Source organism: Urocitellus parryii, chromosome 1 (genome assembly GCF_045843805.1).
Source record: "Urocitellus parryii isolate mUroPar1 chromosome 1, mUroPar1.hap1, whole genome shotgun sequence".
Classification (NCBI taxonomy): domain Eukaryota; kingdom Metazoa; phylum Chordata; class Mammalia; order Rodentia; family Sciuridae; genus Urocitellus; species Urocitellus parryii.
Genome location: NC_135531.1, coordinates 176,982,409 through 176,989,143, shown reverse-complemented (window position 1 = coordinate 176,989,143; position 6,735 = coordinate 176,982,409). Strand labels below are relative to the sequence as shown.

The 6,735-nt window shown below is 34.4% G+C and overlaps 1 pseudogene; it reads right to left on the bottom strand.

Moving 5' to 3' along the window:
- Positions 1-3,597: 3,597 nt before the first annotated feature.
- Positions 3,598-4,683, bottom strand: LOC113188676 (small ubiquitin-related modifier 1 pseudogene; annotated as a pseudogene).
- Between the last annotated feature and the right edge of the window lie 2,052 nt (positions 4,684-6,735).

The following is a 6,735-nucleotide window of genomic DNA, read 5'->3' as shown; positions in this document are numbered from 1 at the left end:
GAACTATTTCATCTACTGGAGGAAATCTGAAGGCAGAAAAGCATTCGTGCAATAGCATGTGTATTCTTGGCTGCTTTAGCCAAATTTACAATGAGAATTAGGAGCAAAAAGGGACAGTAAAAGATGATTTAAAAAATGTGCAATGTGGCCAGAAGAAGCACATACAAAATGTGGCCAAGGATGGTGAGATTTCTAGCACTGATAAAATGAAACCAAGAACTTTGCACCGGGACAATAGAAAGGTTGAATTGAGGACATCTCAGAAATTTGAAAGCGTTACTTTCATAGGCTCAAAAGTATACAAATTTGTTTCTGTAAGGAAAGAAACAAATGAAGAAAATAATGAGAGAGGAGATTTTGCTCTAAAAATTATGGTGTAACAATTGGCTATCCATATCAAAAGATAAACTTTTATTCGTGTTCGTAGCATATTCAAAACTAACTCAAAATAAACCATAGATGGAGTTGTAAAATCTAAAATTGCAAAACATCCCAAAGAAAAGCAATAGTGAAAATACTTATGCTTGAGGTGATAAAGATAAGCAAAGTAGAAAATAAGACAAAATTAAAATTCTTATTATGGGCATGGAGAAAATATTTTTAGTACAGGTGCCTGCAATGATATGGTATTTAGAATGTGTTAGAATTCATAGAAAGCAGAAAAGAAGAAAATTTTGAAAACTGAAGAAAAAGAATGTGAAGTTTTTGTTTGTTTGTTTTTACTATAGAGAAAAAAATCAAAGGCTTATAAGCAAATGGAAATCTGTAGAAAACATTAATAAAAAAGAAATTGCAAATTAAATAACACCTAGTATAATAAAATACCCATATATTAATAAAATGTTATAAAGTCAGAGAACTTAGGTTTGACAAGAATATTATCAATGTTATCAAATAATGAGAATTTACCACTTTATTGACAATGTAAGTTGATATAGTCATCTTTAAAAATAATTCAGTAGTATCTGATGAAGTTTACCATATATACTCCTTCAGTTTTAATGATTTTAGTCATAGGTATACATCAGAGGGTATTGTTATCAAAATATAATTATCAGAATATTTAATGAATATTAGTAAAAACTACAAAAATGGACAATGTGATGCATAAACCAAAGAGAGGTGGCACACGCCTGAAATCCAGCTACTCCAGAGGCTGAGGCAGGAGGACTGCAAGTTCAAGCAATGTCCCCAGCCCTATTATATTTTTTATTTTGAGACAAGTTCCCTCTAGGTTGTTTAGGGCCCCACTAAATTGCTGCGGCTGGCTTTGAACCTAAGATCTTTGTGCCTTAGCCTCCAGAGCCACTGGGATTACAGGCTTGCACCACCATTCCTGGCATTATCACTTCTCAAGATCCACTTTCCAAGTTATGTTTTGACAATAATATTAATCAGGATAAAATTTTGAATTTTTGTTTTAATTTTTATTTTGAGACAAGTTCTAAGTAGCTTAGGACCTCACCCAATTGCCCAGGCTGTCCGCAAATTTGCAATTCTTTAATCTCAGCCTCCTTAGTAGGTGGGATTATAGGCATGCAATGGTGACTAGAATACAAACCCTTATAAGATTCTCTAGATATTAAATAATTAAATTTTTCATTAAGTCAACTCTCTTTTTTGAAAAAAAAATTTAATTGTAGAGGGACACAATATTTTTATTTTATTTTTATATGGTGCCAGGAATCAAACCCAGGGCCTCATATGTGCTAGGCAAGCACTTTACCACTGAGCCACAACCCCAGCCCAAGTCACTGTCTTTTAAAATTGTGCTAACATATTTAAATATATCATATACACAGTATAATTATATAATAAAAATATTTAGACATATGCATTTCATATTAAACCTACTTAGAAAATAGAACACTATTAGTATTTTTGAAGTGCTGCATGCTATATTGGATTATCATGATACCCTTTTTTGTTTTGTTAAACCAAGAGAAACCATTATCTCGAATTTCATACTGACCATTTTTAATGCTTTTCACATTAGTTTCCTGGCTCTTTTTTTTTAACCATATATGTTTCTTTTCCCAACAAATATATTTATTGGTTTTACTTGCAAAATAGATTTATATAAATAGAAACACATTCTATATACAATTCTGTGACTTGATATTTTCTGCAGACTATTTCTTAACCCATCCATATATATGTATGTGTATCTGTAATTCATTTGTATTCACTAACATATAGACAGCAACTTTATAAACATACCAAAATTTATTTTTCAATTTTTTATATTTATTCTTGATTATTTTATTGTTGATTTCAGTTATTTCCAGGACTATTATGAACAACCCTGGATATAGAAGTCTTTAAGATTTTTTTTTTAAGAGCAGTATTTTTCAGCAAGTTACAATTCATTACTAGGTTGTGTATTTAACATCAAGCATCACAAATATCATTGTAAAATAAAAAAGAAAAATAATAAAATAAATGGGGAGAGAGTACAATAGAATAGAAAATAAAGTACACTGCAATCGTGAGTATCAAAGGTATATGTATGTGTTTATATCACATAGGTATTTTTTAATGTAATTTTTACTGAATGTCACTATATATTACAATCAAAAAGTTTCAAAGCCACAAGAATCCCTTAATCAAAGATTTTTCTATCTTCAACTTTAAAGGGAAAGTTAGCAGTCATATTATGCAAATGGAAGGACACTCTATATGGAACAGCAAATCAATAAGCTACACTCCTAACTTTAAGGGTATTAACATCACCTTAGTAGAAGTAGTTTTGTAACAATATATTCAACCCACACCTCTTTCTCTGAGTGCCACATTTTATGTTCAAGTATCTATAGTGATTTTTGAAGCTGATTTTGGTTTCTGACACATACTTATTGAATTATAGTGATTGTTGGATGAATGGGTAAAGGATATAAATGAAAAACATTCTAGCAATACAAGATAGCATTTGATACAATTTACCAGAGTACCTCAGACATAATATTGTAGGAGCTAAGAAGGAAAAATCACATCATGCTTATAGATAAGAGATGTACTGAGATTTCACTGAAGAAATTGAAATTACTATTTTATATCTTTTCTACTTGCATCTTATTTTGCTGCCTGATCAACCACTATGTACAGCATAGAGTTTAGAATACTGGCATCTACTTCCAGCTGGCATAAACCTACTTACTGAATAAACTGGTCAAACCGTTTAATTTATGCAAACTTTTACCCATTTTATAAGTAGTAGGGAAGAACCGACCCAGCATTATTTCATGATATCTCTAGCTCTTATAATACCATTCCTATATAAGCATACTCTGTCCTTAAGACCCACATTAGAATGAAAAGAAGATACATATCTTTTTTTCGTATTTCCTTTCACTTGAATGCATTTTTGGAGATCTCTACAGCACTTTTGCATTAATTCAAGACCATAATTCATTTTTTTTTTTTGCTTGACCATAGGTAGAAATTGCTTTTTGCAAGTTCTGTGGATGAACTTGTTTCTTTGGAGATTTTGGAGGTTTGTAAATATGCTATTCAAAAGCCTGACCTTGTGAAATTGAGTCTTATTTCAAATAGTATCATCAACAATAAAAAATAAAAGAATATCTAAACTGCTGAATGTCAGACCCCCCCCCCTCCAATTTGTTCCTGATAAACTTCTACCACATCTTGTTCCTCCATTGTGAGTTCTTTTGGAGTAAAATTATCAGTAATTCTCTGAGCATCAAAGAGAAACCTGAGTAAGTTCATGGAACTCTCTATCTTTGACAGTGTGATTCTTTGACAGTGTGATTCTTTGAGTTTCTTGAGATGTGTTTTTATTTGGTAGTAGTTATGAGTGGTGAAATGTAAACTGAAAATGTAGAAGAGGCACGGGTTTCTTTGAAATTGCCTTCAATGACCAATCAAGTATCTTATAGAACAAAAAGTGTACTAACCCTGAACATAAATGGATGGAACCAAAGGCAACTTAATAAAGAAATCCATCTAGAAGGAAAGATCAATGGTACTAACTCCTGGCAGGGTCACTGAGGTCCTTGTAAAGTTAGGATTTATCGCCCGTAGGTTTCTCCACGTATTTCAGAAGGGAAATTTCCTTAACAATGCAAGTACACTAAGATCAAGTCTTCTCAGTCATTGACCCCAGCACCTGCATGAACATAGCACTGACTTGTAGATGGAGGCCCCTAAATGGGATGGTTGCCCTGACAGTTTCAGAAAGGACCAACTAAGGACCAAAACTCTTCTGTCAATGTGAAGGAGGAGATAAACATCTGAATGCTAAAGACTATAGAAGGTGGAACACAGTTTTGCTGATAAACATCAACAGTAATAAATTTTCAACAGCCTTATTCCTTTGTCTCTCTCTGCTTAAAGGTCTCTCTCTCTGTGTGTCTCTCTCCCTTTCCCTCCCCGCTCCTCACTCCCTCTATGCCCCCCCCTCCTTCCCCCTTGGGTTCTTTGCTTGAGTCTGAATTTGCTTCCACTCATAATACCATTCCCTCACTTGACATTTTTATGTCTGACTTTAAATTTTATTTTGTGGGAACACAAGAACTGAGGCTTAGAGCTCCATGCTCTCCTGTGACATTGTCATTTTCATTTTGAACCAAATATTACTGCTATTCTGTCCAATGACTTAATATATTCTCCTTTCTTCTTATCCCCCAAATCCTTGGGTGACAATTCTGGCTCTTGCTTGGACATAGTGGTGGTGGCTGCACCAGGAGGTCTCCACACAGCTGTGGCCTCCTGCAGGTAGAACCTAACTCCAGAGTGTGCAGATGGGCTTCCCTTTCTCACAGTACAGCACTAGTAGGCTTGTGTCACTTTCGTATTTATTGGTTGACTTTTATTTCAGTAATGATTATGCTGCATTCCTGAGGTTTGTGAAAATGGAAGGAATGTCATGTCTTGAGAGCTCAATATAAATCCAATTTAATTTTATGAAAGAGATTGTAATACCATTAAATTGTAAATCTTACAGATCCAGTGTCCCTGATGGTTGATTAAAACTGAAGCTAGGTCAGGAGCAGAGGCACATGCCTATAATCTCAGTGGCTCAGGAGGCTGAGGCAGGAGGATAACAAGTTCAAAGACAGCCTCAGCAATTTAGCAAGTTGTTGTTTCGGAAACAAACTATATATATATATATATATATATATATATATATATATAATAAAAATATATTTTATGTATATATAAATATCTTATATATAAAATTATAGATAGATAGATAGATAGATAGATAGATAGATAGATAGATAGATGTAAGGCCTGGAGATGTGATCCAGAGATTGAACACCCCTGGGTTCAATCCCCAATATTCTAAATAAATAACAGAAGCCAGGGAGGAGGTATGGCTCAGTGCGACTGTAGTGGCACCCCCTCTTCCACAGAAAATCTTAATTAAATTTTTCCAGAAATCCATTCTATAATTGATCTCAGGATCATCATCCAAGAATCTTTACAAAAGAGTTCAATGTAGTTAAGCTTCTTATTTCCTGTTGCTCTACTTTACATGGCTACCCGCCTAGAAGAGATCACCACTCCAGGTGCTGAACACCACTTTACTAGTTTTTCACAACATTTATGGACTATCTAGTATTGTAACAATATATAATCATTTGTAAAAGTTTTCAAGAGGGAAGTATGCTTGCAAATGCAGAATGTGATAAGGAAGACAGATTCTTTTAACCAGGTCTCTGACCTTGGGTTGGCAAGCTTCACAGGGATATTTACATTTCAAAGATAAGAGAAGAAGTTACTAATTGGGCTCCAAGGTAAAAACTGGCAGGGGAAGGGAAGAAAGGGGAGAAGAAACTCTCCCTTTTTCAGGCACTGATTCTTGCAGGAAAAAAAAAAAAAAGTGTCTTTGAGGGGTTAAGTTGACCAGAGGAATGAAAGAAAAACCTATTGTCATGGAAACTTCTTTAGTTTGTGAGCCTCTGAGTCGTCCCCCCCCCCCCCCATACACTGGTTAGAAAGTTCTAAAACTTCCTGAATTCAGAGTTCAGGAGGATTGATTGACTACAGCAGAAGCTTTTTGCTTTCAACCTGGCTGCAGCCAAATAAATATGCTTCCTGCTAATTCTTTGGTGTCTTTTTTTACAACAGTACAGCATTGGCTGAGAATGTGGGAGGGCCTGACTTGGGTTCCTGGCACTGCAAATAAAAGAAAAGTGAAGACAAACAAATATGAAAACAAACCCAAAGTCTGCCTAGATCCCCAATTTTTGCTTCCAATACTTTCTTGTGAAGTCTGTTCTGCACAGTCTCCAAATATCAGACTCACCAACACTTTGTAAACCATGACATTTTTTCCCTGGTAAAACAAAGTATTAAAATATGATGTTCATCTGGAGCAGAGATTTTATTTTAGAGCTTCCTAGTATTTGCACTCTATAGTGAAAATGAGATATACATACTTTTTATTTTTGCCTATGCATAATTTTAGCACCTTTCAGTATTTAAAGATATTGCTTCCATTTGAAATATGGTTTCACTTCTTTTCATGGAAACTGCCAAATGTAAACCCTATGCTGACCTATTATAGGTAAAGTTCTCATGGAGAAATAATTTACCTGGATACTCTCATCTCAAGCAGCTTCAGACCCCAGGGAAGCAAATAGGGACCTTTAATATATCTCCTTCATCTTTCCTTCCTCTCTCCCTCTCTTTCTTTAATCTATGATCTATCTATTTTTGAAGTGTTTCAAATTATCAGTCTTAGTATAGTGGCCCTTAGATCCTATTCAA